At 42.6% G+C, this 15,149-nt stretch overlaps 1 long non-coding RNA gene across 1 annotated transcript; it reads left to right on the top strand.

Moving 5' to 3' along the window:
- Nucleotides 1-13,238: 13,238 nt before the first annotated feature.
- LOC119740523 lies at nucleotides 13,239-14,578 on the top strand. The gene is made up of 2 exons (XR_005272691.1): nucleotides 13,239-13,603; nucleotides 13,773-14,578. It is a non-coding gene; the product is annotated as an uncharacterized LOC119740523 (long non-coding RNA).
- The last annotated feature ends 571 nt before the right edge of the window (nucleotides 14,579-15,149 follow it).

Raw genomic sequence — 15,149 nt, 5'->3', positions numbered from 1 at the left:
GCCCTGAAAAGCATCATCTGCAACTACAAGACTTTGCAGAATACCTGGGAGGAAGCAGTCGTTGCAACACAAGATACAGAGACCAAGGCAAGAATCCAAGGGGTGTCTAACCAAATGAACAAATTCCCATTTTTGTACGGCACACGTTTGGGGAACTAATTTTAACACACACTGACAATCTAAGTAGCACCTACAGGTATCTCGGCATCATCAAGACAGCAAGTTCTTGTAGCACAAATGACATTTAACACACTTACGTGCATCAATAGTTATGAGTCTTTTGATATCTTATGAAAGTCTTCATTGCATTACGACTGACGTCCAGGATGAGAATTTTCTATGTAATACCACCCAAAACTTCAATAAGATTTTTCGACATTTTACCTCGTTTTTGAAGCTTATTTCTTGCCCTCATACTCTATATGTCCCTATCTATGCATCCGGGTTCAGGAATTCCATATGCTATGCTGACTGACGTTAATCAGGAAAATAAACTCCAAAGCAACATTAAACTTGTATGTTTTTGTAGACTCTTCTCATCCGTTTCTCACTGAGTGATGTGTGCGTACACGCAAGCTAGCACCCGCCGTACTTTTGCGTCCCTGAACGTGCAGTGGGCACACGTGATTTGCTTAGGAACCACACGCATGCGCACAAATGTTTGAGCACACTGCACGGTAATTTTTAAACTCAAATTTTCGCCTAGTCGGTCATTGGATGGGTGATATATGAGAGCAAATTTCGAGTTGTTAAGTATGGACGACGTAATCGATGCTGTTTTGAAGGAACATGGGATACCTTATTCTCTAAAATTAGAACAGATGCAGGCGAGTTCGTCAGTAGTCAGTAGTCAGCGGTAATTTTTAAACTCAAATTTCCGCCTGGTCGGTCATTGGATGGGCGATATATGAGAGCAAATTTCAAGTTGTTAAGCATGGACGACGTAATCGATGCTGTTTTGAAGGAACATGGCATACCTTATTCTCTAAAATTAGAGCAGATGCAGGCGAGCGAGTCAGAAGTAAAGAAATCTCAGGTGATTCTCAAGTGAACTTCACGAACGTCACGCCCTGTAGCAACCACGCCTACTAGTTATTGCGCATGCGTTTGAGGGCGGTTACTGAGCGATTGTCAGTTACTAAAAGATTGTCAGTTCCCTATTAAAAGGGCACAATGCGTGAGGGGATCACCGAAGCAGCCAGCATGATGTTGTGAAACCATCCTTCAATCCTAAAGGAGTTGCTCTCTGTAAAGGGATTGGCACAAAGTCCCTGAGTGCAGACTTGGAACGGGATGTCCTTATTAAGACTGTTCCGCTGACAGTGTATGGACCTGGTGGAGAGTTGGATACTTTCAGGGTTCTTGATGAATGTGCAGAAAGGGCCATGATTTTTGGCTGCCGAAAAGTAACAAATTCCAGGGCAGAAGGAAACTCTCCGAGTCGAAACTGTCATGGGACATTCCAACTGGTTAGGCAAACATGTAAATTTTGCTCTGTCACCCCTCGAGGATTTGGGACAGCAGTTCCAGATCACGTGTGTTCACGGCCGGCCGATAACATTCAGTTGACTGACTACAGTGTTTCAGCTGAGAGGTTGCAGTCTAAGTGGCAACATCTGAGGAACCTTCCGTTGTTCTCTGCAGTTCGGGTGAAGCCAATGGTGTTGATTGGGGCTGATCATATTGAGTTACTCCTCTCTTCTGAAGTCAGCACCAGTCCCAAGATGAGGTGTCATACCCAGTAGGTCCGACGCCTTGAGGTGTCGGACTTATGAGGCGTCGGACTTATGAGGCGTCAGACCTATGAAGTGGAATAAATAAATTGTATGCCTCATAAGTCATATGCCTCACAAGTCCGACACCTCATAAGTCCAAAATTTCAGACTTGTGAGGCATCGGACCTACATGTATGAGGCATTGGACTTATGATACAGGCCTGGGGTTTGGATAGAGTGTAGCATCAGAGAGGTTGCAGTGGCAGGAGATGGTACCACTGGGCTTGTGTTGACCTTACTGAAGATGTTGATGTCAAAGATGATTGGTGGTGAGACGATCCATGCAGACGATACAGCATCTTCTGCTGTTGTCGCAGAATGGTAGAAGGAGTGGCTTACGCCGAGTGCAGTGCCAGAAGACATTGCAGTGGCAGGAGATAGTACCACTTGGCTTGTGTTGACCTTACTGAAGACGACGTCGATGTCAAAGACGATTGGTGGTGTGGTGATCCTGATATAGCATCTTCTGCCGTTGTAGAAGAATGGTGCATGGAGCGGCTTACGCCGAGTGCAGTGCCAGAAGACGTTGCAGTGGCAGGAGATAGTACCACTTGGCTTGTGTTGACCTTACTGAAGACGACGTCGATGTCAAAGACAATTGGTGGTGTGGTGATCCGTGCAGATGTTATAGCATCTTCTGCTGTTGTCGCAGAATGGTGGAAGGTGATTGATGAGCATGCACATTTTAAGATCTGGCCATTGACGCATTGTAAAAGTTGGAGTCTTACCAGCAGTCTACAAGAATAACAACATTTAGAGTGCTATACAACACATGCTATACAGCATCATTATGTGGAACGTTTGCTGATGCATCACTCAGAACACTACACAGGATGAAAGATACCGACTATAGAAACAAATAGTTGGTGCAGTTGTAGATGCTGAGCTTGGAGCACTGTCTACAAGGCTACTCGTGTCTTACACTAACACTTACACTTGGGTTGATGGGTAATATAATAGGCTTAAGCCTTTTTGACCTCCTATCCTTGTTTGTTTCAGTATGCATCTAACTTGTTCTTGAAAATATTTGTTGATCTAGCCTTCACAACTTCAGTAGGGAGACTGTTCCACTCATTGATGACCCTGATTGAGAAGAAATTCTTTCTGATGTTTAGTCCTTTCTTTAAGATTGGTTTAAATAATTTGTCAGCGTGGCCCCTTAATTTGCCCAGGTTTTGGTTTCTTTGGAAGAACTTTCCTGCTTCTAATCCTTCCAGCCCGTTTAGGATCTTAAAGACCTCAATTAGGTCTCCTCTCACCCTTCTTTTCTCCAGGCTATACAGCTTTAGCTCCGTTGGTCTTTCTGGGTATGGTTTGGACTTGAGACAAGGGATTAGCTTGGTTGCTCTTCTTTGAACTTTTTCCATCAGCTCGATATCTTTTTTGAGGCTTGGTCTCCATGCTTGGATGCAGTGTTCGAGCTGAGGGCGTATACATGTATAGGTCTTGTACAGCGTCGTGAAACAGCTCTTGTCAAAGTACTTCAAAGTTCTCTTTATTATTCTCAGCTTAGTCATGGCTTTGTTTGTTGCTGCAGCTGCACATTGCTTACTTGTTTTGCAGTCCTCAGTAATAATCACACCCAGATCCTTTTCTTCAGTATCATGTGGTATCTCTTCATCTCCCAGGTGGTATTCTGTTCCACTGTTGGAGTGGCCCATGTGCATCCTGTCGGCACAAAACGAGGCCAGTGCTACCAGGACGTCGCAGATTGAGTACTTCCCCGAAGAAGAGAGGGATACATCATTCTTGTCCCAAAAAAATAAACTGATCAAAAGAATAGAAGAAGAGCGAGTAAAGAGAGCTGTGATGAATTCCAAGAAGTACCTTGACCGCCTTCTCCATGAGCCAAAGCTATTAGTAGGAAAGACTGTGGAGCACAAACTGTGCGAGACGGCAGCTGATACACCTCAGTGGTACACTGGCACAATATCTGCAATAACAAAAACAAGAAAAGACCCAGCCAAGACTGTATTTTCCATCAAATACAGAAACGAAGATGTGGAGTGGGAGCTCCCATTACTGATGGACCTGAAAAGAAATGAACTCATTCTGTTGGAAGCACTCTAAAATTTTCACGGTACATGTTTATGCTCTCGACTGCAGAAAAAATCTCATCATTGCCTGGAATACTGCAAGAGATGAAAACATTATGGGAGAAGCAAAGGGATCTGTGCACCCCTACACCATTGGCACCATGCACACCTCGTATATGTAGAAATGCGGGCATGCTGGAGGTTCCAACGCATCCTGGCCCAGGTCGTCCAAGATTCTATATTGACCTTGATCAGGTTTCCTATCTGTTCCATCTTGTGGTTAAGTTGGTTAATATAGCCCGCATGCTACTTGTGTCACGGTTTACGTTGCGAAGACGACTTCATGAGAATGGACACCAACGTGAGCGTTACACTGACATTGACGACGATGAACTTACCAACCTGATACGCGCAATATATCACGAACGCCCTCATTGTGGCTTCACTATGATGGTTGGTCATTTGCATTCATGGGGTGGCTTCGTACAACAAAACAGAGTTAGAATGGCACTGCAGAGTATCGACCCTGTGAACTCGGCTCTACGATGGGTTTTGATGAACGACTTCCTGAATGTGCCGAAACAATAGCCACCACATCTTCGCGTGAGTGTCAGGCGTCGGCTCGCGAATACATTCTAATTCAAATTGCGATGGTATCCAGGACTAACCCCCACCTCAACTAACTTTAGAAACATTCGAAATGCGCAGTGGTTCGATCAGGAACCAGTCTAGGTCACCCCCAACTCTCCTATGCTGGCCGTTGATGGGGTACTTGTGCAGTTCTCAGTTTTCTGGGTCAGCATTACTGTGGGAGTCCCGACACCGCCGTTGCATGTGGTGTGTTTGTCGTGAGAGGGTTTTCTCTATGACACCGCGCGCTATTGCGTGCGGAGGGACTTTCCCTCAATGAGCAATACTTTCGCGTGAACTGCTGGGCGATGAGAAATCCGGACACATGCATGCGAAGAGGCCTACAATGTACATGTATGTCAGGAACTCGGGAGTGAATTAAAGCCGTGCATCCTAATGGGACGAAATTGTACAATTTGGGGGAATTAAAGTTCCAGGAAGTGAGTATTCATTATGCCAAGATTATGTAGATCCACCTTACAGCTTCCTTTGATTGCTTTATTTGTGTAAAGTTTGGGGAAACGTGATATACAAAATGAAACTTTCTGTGTACATGTACATTGTACATGTGTGTAACCATGTGGTTCTATGTATTTTTCACAGTGCTGACGAGTGTACAGTCACCTCACTGCATGTATGCATGAGACATCATAACTTTTATAGGCTTGACTGACCCTGGGGTAAGGTTTTATATATATTTATTATTCCTCAAGACAATTTACACTTTGTTAATGTCTAGAATCATTATGAGTATCGAGCCTTGTGTATTATTATATGGTAAATAGGCACTACCTATTTTTCATTTCAGGGTTTTGTTTTTGGGGTTATTTTATGACCTAGCGTTGTAATAAATACAAGAGAAGTGATTGGTGTCAGACTCCAGTGTCATCTATGTTTGAGTACATGGACGAACCCCAACCCTAGAATGATAGTAGGGCTGACCACCACAGTACATTACTAACAGAAAGCTGAAAGAGTGCAATGAACTAGGATGTACACCTGAGACTTGTTGAACATGCACTTTTCCCAATGAGAGTTTTATTGTAAAATGGTTGCTCGTATCCTTAAAACAAAAACTTTTGAAAAATATAGATTTTAAAAATTCCCCATAATGTGCATGATCATCCGCCGACTCTGCTACACCGAGGCCCGTGCCAAGACAGAGGCGGCCAAGGTCAGGTTGGAGTTTGCTCGCAAGGAAGCCGAGCTAAGACAACAGAATGCGACACATGAAGCCGCGCTCTTTCTATTTAGCGCAGAGAGGGATGCTGCGATGGCGGAAGTGGAGGCTACAGTCCTTGGGGGAGGAGAAGTAGGCAGGGTCTCAATGGTCATTTGAGTCTTCCTAGCAAAGGTTACAAGGAAGGCGAAGAGCAGTGATTGTAAAAATGAAAGTGAAACTGTAAAATTGTCAAGGGCAAACTCAGGTTAATAAAGCCCCTACTGCCCCTTCTACAACCCTACTGCTCCTACTGCCTCATCACAGCCTCTAGATACATGTACAATAAATGTAATTTCTGAGCTTAGTAATATGTTAAAGAAAGAAATGAAGAAAGAGTTAGGTACTACTGGTCTGAGAATGTTTAATGACAAAGCAGGTAGTTACAGGTCTTGGAAAACGTCCTTTAAACAAGCTACCACAGGAATAAAGATAAAGCCCTCCTAGGAGATGGATTTGATTATCAAGTGGTTGGACAAGGAGTCTTGGCAACTAGTTACACCTATCCATGCCATTCATGTAGAAAGGCCAAACATAGGCCTGCGTATAATATGGGATCTTCTTGACGGATGCAGCCTCCCTTAACAAGCATTTGCATTTAACTTGCTACAATCTCACAAGAGAGGTTGTCAATGTCCAAAATCATAATGACAGCAGCGACGCTTGTGAGACGCCTTATTTTTTTTGGGGGGGGGGGGTTGATTGGCAGCGCAGGTGTCCAAGTTGTCAATAAACAGACGAGTTCACTGACAGTAGGCAAAATAGAACATCACGTGTACGAAATTCCTTTAAAATATCAAGGCATTCTACATAGTGGTCAATCATTCAAAGACGCCAAACAACTCTAAGATCTGTTATCATGCCTGTGCGTACCAGAAAGCTGAAGAATATTTCGAAGACCTCTATCCCTGAATCGAATGCGGAGACGAAGTTTTGTCCAAGCAGCATGCTCTTCAGTGCGACGGATGTCATCATTGGCAACATCGTCATTGTTGCCCAGGTTAGACACCAACCAACTCTAAGATCTGTTATCATGCCTGTGCGTACTAGAAAGCTGAGGAAGACTTCTTGTTATCCCTGTGTCAAATGCGGGGATGAAGTTTTGTCCAAGTAGCATGCTCTTCAGTGCGATGGATGCCATCATTGGCAACATCGTCGTTGTTGCCCAGTTTATTATTTTTTTTTTTCCTCTGTATTTCTTTGTCATTTTGACCGCATATGGTGAAAATCAAGAGTGATCCAGAATATCTATTTTTTTTTACTTTAGGAAGATCTGTTTAATTATGAGAAAAGATTAGACGACAAAAAGTAGGATAATAATAGGAGAATTGCAAAACGCATCATGTTCTTGTTTTATTGTTCCCATTAATTACACACTGATCCTTGTAATTCATGTAACAATGTTTGTTCTTGTGGTGAAATTGGTGAATTTCAAACTCATCAATACTGCGCTTTGTTTATAATTGAAAGTTCAATCAGCAATGGCCCAGCAAGCACGTGTTTTCGAATAAAAGTTGTTCTGAAGTTACAACTCCTAGGTGACAAACTCTTTATTATCTCTTTACAGCGTCAACGATCAACAAATTTAATGGCATATGGGTACAGCATTTGGCGACCACGAAGAGACAGGTGTTTTTTAGTCCTCTTCAATGCGGAGATGAATAACAGCACCTGTCCAGTGACCACGAACCAGAGCAGCACCAGTAGCGGAAGCCAGTAGCTGAGACATTACAACCCAGTGCTAAACGAGGTTAGCTGGAGCACGGGTGCTGACAACACCATAGCAGAGGAACAAGAGGAGCGTCGTAGGGTCCATATATATTCACCCTACAAGATGGTAGAGTCAGCTCAAGATGTGTGCCAGCACCAGGGCTCGATTTACCCGGGTGCACGCATGCACCAGTGCATGTAACTTTTTTAGCCACCAAAATACTCATTTCATGCATATATTTACCAATGAGTGAAAATAAGATACAAATAAGTTTGTTTGTTGAATACTTGACCAGATAGTGTACAAACGTGTTATTTCTTTTATAAATCCATAAATTATTCCTCGCAGCAGATTCAGAGTACGAGCGTTGTCATGACTGTAGCGCTAGCACTTTTTTTAGAATAGGAAAAGCCCTCACTGTTTACGCGAGCAAGTGACGTCATTGTGGCTCTTCGCAATTGAATCAATTGTAGGTACCCCTCTAGGACATAATTGGGGCTATTGCAATTGAATCAATAGTGGATACCCCTTCAGGCAATGTTATTGGTCGCGCACGTGCGCTAGCGCTAGCTGTCAAACTGGTGAATGCAATGTTGCGATTTGACTTGGATCTGAGTGACTGGTCGCTGACATTTCGTTTAATTTTGCCACAATGCCTCCAAAAAAACGAAACCCAGCACCACAAAAGCACACATTGCTTTCATTCTGGAATACTACAACGTCTAAAACTGAAAAGGAAGAAGATTTGCGCATTGATTGTGACAACGTTAGCGTTGAACGGGCTGATGATACTGACAGCGTTTGTTGCCAAGGGGATGGGGATTCCGCCGATGAACTTTCGCCTCGCGCTGAGCCAGAGCCTGTTGATGAAACTCAGGCAAATGTAGATCGCATTGAACTTCAAACGTCTTGTACTGCTGCGGACGCTACGGTGGTGGGTGGGAAGAAACCCCAAAAAGTGTACCACTTTCAAGAGAATTGGCGAGAAGGTAACTTTTGGCTTGAGCATGATAGAGTACAAAAGGCTATGTACTGTACTGTCTAACATACTTTAATACTCACCTAACCTTATCTTTGGCTTATAATCCTTAAATTGCTAAATACAGAAATATGCGCTACGTGTATTTGCAAAATTATGGTGAATGTGGGTTTTTCTTGGTGCATGTAGGTTTTTGGTCTACATGCACCAGTGCATGCCACTTTTTTTGTGTAAATCGAGCCCTGGCGAGCACTTAATAGAGCAGGTCAGTCAACTCTCACTGCTACAGCTACTGCAAACACCTCGACCTACCAGGATACCAGGGGGTGGAATGCCCCAAAGCACTTAGAAGGAAGATGAGCCGCAACCTGCTGCGAGAGGAGCTTAAGCAGAGAGAGAATGAGGGGCTTTCCCTCCACACAGACCTACGAGAGTTCCTCAAAGGGATTGTAGTTGAAGAGAAGCTACCAGCTGCGGACCCGAAAACTGATCAGAAGCCATCGACAACTCCTGATACCACTCCAGCTGGCTTGTTGACCTTGAACCGCAGAGAATTCAAAATATTTGGACAGATTGGTGAGCCGGGACAGCGAGACCGTCTGTCCTTCTCCAGCCTCACCCATCAAATTGAGAGTGGCCATGCCAAGGGGCACATGGAACGTGAGATTGTGGAAGTGGGGATCTGTGCAGTGGTCCCAGGTTCAGCAGTACCCAGCTATCTAGAGGGCAGGGCGGGACTGACGTTGCCCGTACTTCGTCACATCCTGAGGGCACACTATCAAGAGAAGGAAGCAACGGAGTTGTACCATCGGTTGTCCAGACTGGCCTAAGACAGCAAGGAGTCTGCGCAGAGTTTCCTAGTGCGAGCCCTGGACTTGAAGCAAAATGTGATTTTTGCTACTCAGGAGAGCAGCCCTGGCCTGAAGTATGAATATACCCTAGTACAGAACATGTTCCTGCATGCACTCTTCACTGGTTTTAGAAGTGAATCTGTGACATTGCTCCCTCCTGCATAATCTTTTCGCGAAAGTTAATACAGCAGCAAGCCATGAGACAGAGTGACAAGAGAAGTTGTACTCCAAGACAGTTTCTGTTCATGAAGTGCAGCAGCATGACTCAAGCCAGGAACCAGTGAAAAGGAAGCCGAAGGAGGGCACCCTCATGACCGACATTGCGGAACTTAAGGCTGAAATCGTGGAAATTGCGACAAGGATGTTAATCAATTTTGGTTGCCATAGGCACCAGAGTTCGCTCCCGCTGTGCTGCGTTTGCGCAGTGTGACATGTATGTGACCTCTCACTAATCGTTTTCACTCTTGCTATGTGAAAGTTTTATTTCAACGTTGAAAGTTTCCTCAAAAGTTTTATTCAGTCAAGTGAGGTGTGTTTAAGCCTACTGTCGTTCCAGAGGTTTGTTAATCATTGGAGCGCAGGTACGGGACGAACTTGTGAGTTTTGAGAGCATTAAAACTTGTGAACAACCAACATTTTGTGTGCAGTTTTTCACGCTATTCAAGAGCTGACACGAGGCTTCATAAACAGTAGTAGGACTCATTTCGGGAGAAAACACACATCCCTACAAAATCCTGAAGGTCATGTTCAAAGCCTGTCAAGATCGGCCAGATAATATCGGGAGCCGTTTGGCCCAGCACATCCAGCTTCCTGAGTCCTTCCACCAGTACGTGGAGTCCGATGCCGCTGCACACTGCACAGATGAACCTACAGAAGAGCACTTAGCTGAGAGTGTGACAGAAGAGAGGGTGAAGGAGTGGAAGAGGAATCTGAAGAGGAGCAGCTGTCGATAGAAGAACAGCAGCCAAAAAATGTCAGCAAGTGCCAGAGTCTGATGCACTGGTTCGGGACTTCTTCTGCATCCAGCCTGACATGGAAGACAAAGTCTATGGCCACGCAGATGAAATCCTGCAGTACTTGTCCCGTCGGCAGCAAGAAAGTTGTTGCAAGGAAAGATTACCGATTTCTTCAAGATTTAACTTCAATTCAAGATAAAACAAACCAGACAGCTCTTTTCAGAGCAACCACATTTTCAAAACAAAGATTTGAATCATGATTCAAAAAAGTCATTAAACCCCCCCCCCCCCCTTCACATTGCCCTGGTAAGCCATAAGCTTTTCCGATAATGTAAAAAAAAAATTAAATTACTGATAAAAATGGATAATCGCATGGATAATCCTGAAGTGTGCGTTCTCAACTCTTTCTGCTGATATGTTAGTCTATGTATTAATATTCGCCGTGGTCTATGATATGTGAGCAGATTTGCTGATTACTTAGGCAAGACAACCACCTCTTGACCTTTAGATTTTGACCAATCAGTGGGCACTTTCTATATCGGGTCTTTGGTCATTCACCCGTTGCGCTTCATAGACAATGCATTAAAAAAAAACCTGTGTCACGCGCTCTGTATCATGTTCCGCGATAATGCGCCCAGCTGTTGTTGTATTACAAAACACTGCATTCGAATTGACCAATCAAACCATTTAGTCCTGATTTGAGAATGATTTTGACCAATCAGTGGGCACTTTCTATATCGGGTCTTCAGTCATTCACCCATTGCGTGTCATAGACAATGCATAAAAAACTGTGTCACACGCTCTGTATCATGTTATGCAATAATGCGCAAGGCTGTTGTTGTATTACAAAACACTGCATTCGAATTGACCAATCAAACCATTTAGTCCTTATTTGGGAATGAAATGACGTCACGATTTAGTAAAGTTGACTCCGATTGGCTGGCGTGCAGCTTGCATATACAGTACCGTGCACGGTTAGTAAATCACGACCCCCGGTAATCAATGGGTACCGGTTAATACCCCTGCTATTATCGGAGCGTGCGTTACGCACACGCATAAAACTTCGCCCTCGTCACGTTGGCAAACAGTCTGCGGTTTGGCCAAGGTGATTAACTTCATGCTATCGTGTTACGAACGCATAAAACACGCCGTCCTCTACTGCGGCCTAAACGTCCTTTTAATCACCACGACCACGGCACACATTCTTATCTTGCGGTTAGAGGTGGTGTTGTGAATTTACAGTCATAAAACCCATTATGCCACGATCTTGTGCTGAACGTTCAGTCAGTCTGCTTTCGGCTGAAATGATACATTAATGTACTTTCATTAAGAAGTTTACACCTCGAGTGAAGGAAGTATTTCACAGATTTGACTTTAGGAAAATAAATTTGTGCGATGCCAAAAGTGCCAATGCCACTTTTCATAATCATAGTTTGAGTTACAGCATGCATTCAATTTTATTCCAGGATCGGGTTATTAAGAAATGCTTCGCACATACGAAACAATCAAGAAGAACATTATCATTGTGATGATAACACTTTCATTTCGCAATGAACTTCAGTATTACTATTAGATGATCACAGCGAATTTGAAAAGGAAAAAGGTTGGTCGGTATTCATTTTGAGGTGGGTGATTCCACTATATGCTTAACATACATCACTGCCGCTGGCGCCGCCAACATTCAGTCTGGCCGGCCGCACTTAGCGCCGTGCTTCCGGCGCAGTATCAGTGTGTGCATTACTGCACTGTGTGCGGCCCATCACAGTGCAGCCCATCCCACGTGGCCGAAAATCTTGCACTACTGCAAAAATCCGTCCCGCTACGATGTTTCGCCACAAATTCGAGCTTTGCAATCGCGTCATATAAATGGAAAACACATACATGTACACAGAAAACAAAGAATGAATTCTGTGAATTAATTCGCGTAAATTCTCTTTTTCCATGGATGTTTGTTTGGTATTAAATTTACGATCCAACTTCGGCCGATTGCACTGTCCTCATGCATGCTACGACGCCTGTGTAGGCAAGTAGTCACTGGTTCCTATCCCGGCTTCATCATAGCATCGATTCTGTTAGCACGCAAAGGGAACAATGCATATAATGCCCCGCAGGCAGCGCTAGCTGGGTTGCCGGCGGTCGACAGAAAATAGTTGTGTGCTTTTTGATCACATGTGCCTCAGAACTACGGGATTTTTCACGATTTTGCCAAGATTTTGCACGTCAAGATGAAATAATGGTGTATGTAACGATTATATTGTGCATTTTAATGGCGTGTACGTACCGGGGGCTGAAAAATTTGATGAGCATTTTTGTCGGCGTACGTATCGGGCTGATAACGCAGTACGCACGTTTGTATTGTACGTGGGGACTTTTATTCTATATCTGAGAACCTTGCCGTCCGTCGGCCAGGCGCACCAGTTCACCTCAATGCGTTTGTGCAAAAATGATCGTACTTCATGTACTTGAGAATTCAAGTTTTGAGAAGACATTTTGATTTTCGCACGTTTAACACAGGTATGTTTGTGTCAAATCATGGTCAGTTTCAAGTGTGGAAAATGGCTTATGTTCGTGGCAAATAATTTAAAGTACTAGAAATGTTTGAAATTTGTTCATTTAAAATTACCAATATCAACCTTCAAAATGGCAATAAAAAGTTTGAAGTCGGCAATGTGGCCGACATATTTTCAGGTCGGTCGGGTTTCCGTAAACACACCATTTTTTGTTTGGTCTTAAGCCCCCTTTTCACAGCTAAAAGAACTTGCAAATTTCGAAACATATCATATGAAGTACAGTTCATTAGCTTTTTGGCCAAGACAAAAATATTGCCAGTCGGCAAGACAAATACAAATTGAGTTACACGGTCTGCTTAAAATAAGAGCTAATTTTACAATCTTTCCGCGCGGGCTCATACTTTTCTTGAAAACGACTTCACTTCCTACAGATTGCATGCTGCCACGTGCATCAGCATTTCAGGCGTCAAGTTACCCCCTAAGTTACTGTCCAACTAACGCTGGTTTACTGTCTACTTTTTGCGCTACGGACCGATTTATGTTCAGAATACCAGTCGATCAAGCTGCGATGCCGTTCGAGCGACAGTATCGATACCAAGTAACCGATTAATATATCGATACTAAAATTGTACATGTAAGGCATAGGCTTATATATTCGATACCATAATTCCGATACCTATCGTGGCAAAGCAATATTGATGGCAGACGATTGCTCGAGTTTGTTAAACTTTTCGAGCATGTTTGCGAGTGAAATCGGTCCTCAACTCGCAGATCCTGCCACATCATCATATTGGATGCAGTATCAAAGCTACTGTTTGTAAATTATATTAGTTTTAACAACTTTTCTCTCATTTTTAAGAGCAAAACTCAAAATGTACATGCACATTTTGGCTTTCATCATTGGGATCATCGTGCCGCGCCGGTAAGACCATGGACGTACGTAAACTGAATTTATGTAAAAGTGTTTTAATTTTGATTATAATTAACCACGTACGCTGTATAAAGCCGCCAAACCATATTTGTTTTCTTATAACTATTACTTTGGCACATTGCATATATTTTTTGGGTACATTTTCTTACCTTTTTTTTCTGTATTTTTTTTCAGGTACGTGTTGGGAAGACCGTTGATTGAAGAAAGGAAGAACCATGCTGATCATGCTGATTAGATAGTAGGCCTAGATTGCAGAAGGCATTTGATTGAATTTTTTTAATACGGAAAATACAAGAAATAAACGACTTTTTGGTACCTTTAAAAAAAAAAATGGTCAGAAAAAAAAGAAAGAAAAAAAAAGAAAAAAGTAGCAACTAAAGTAGTGGAATGTTGTTTTTGTTATTGAAAGAAAGATGCTGGACGACAGCTTCCCGGCAATATTTTCTGCAAACTTTATTCCATGCCTACCTTGGCCAATCGTCCGATAGAACCAAGGAAACAAAGCCTTTCTAGATGTCTCTTTCCATTATCACTTTACCAAATCTCTGTTGGTGACTTAAGACCAGTGTCTCTTGGACGATTTACCTGCCCCCCTGGCCTGGATTCAGCTCAGATGACAATTATGTTGGCTGCCACATTATTTCATGATGTCAATCGCCAATATACGGTTCATATGACATCAGCGTCTATCATATTTATGATATGGATTTGTATACAAGTTATATATTTTTCATACATTTAAACTTATAAAAGCTGTGATGCCTTTTGTAATTAATACAATTCCTGTCATTCAACCTTTTGAGTAAATTTCTTTTTGGATTTTAACTGAAAGGCTAGGATTGTTTAACTTTTGAAATTATGATTATGTTAATGTCCAATTATAATGACTGCCACTTCTCATGTAATATTTTCTCATGTAAAAGATTGTTTGGATAAAGTAGTTTGTATTAAAATAAAAGCATTTTGGAGCCGTTTAAGGATTTAATTCTACAAAACTACTGCTAATAATTATTGGTCACTTAAAATTTAACTTAAATTCAATTTTTAAATTGACACTGTCCTCAGCAGCAAATTAAATGAGTATTTTCTCTGAAGACCAAACACTGGCTAGAAGCTTAATCGTTGATGTCAAATTTACGGGCATCAAGGGAGAACCAGAAGGAAGGGTTGCAGTCCTAAAATAGAAAAGAAAAAAGGTAAGTCGTGACAAAGGATAAATTATTGCATTTTAAAAATCTGAGAGAGAAATAAAAAAAAACGTGTATTCAACTTGAACACCTACGAGCGATGACTATCGCCAGGAAGCTATATATATCGATGAGTTTCCATTTTATGAAGTTGCCAGAATATTTTTTTGTGGTGCCACTGGCCTCACTTTCCTTTTTTTTTCTTAATGCGGCTGAAAACATTAGGGTATTTTAATAACAAATTTTATATTAAATTTAGTATGACCAACTCGTGAATAAACTAAAGCCTTTGATCATTCACCTAGAAATTTCTTGAATTAAAAATAAAAAATAAATAAGGCCCCAAAACCCCAAGCCATTCGCA

This window comes from Patiria miniata, unplaced genomic scaffold (assembly GCF_015706575.1).
Source record: "Patiria miniata isolate m_02_andy unplaced genomic scaffold, ASM1570657v1 HiC_scaffold_5, whole genome shotgun sequence".
Classification (NCBI taxonomy): domain Eukaryota; kingdom Metazoa; phylum Echinodermata; class Asteroidea; order Valvatida; family Asterinidae; genus Patiria; species Patiria miniata.
This window is presented reverse-complemented; position numbering and strand designations above follow the sequence as displayed.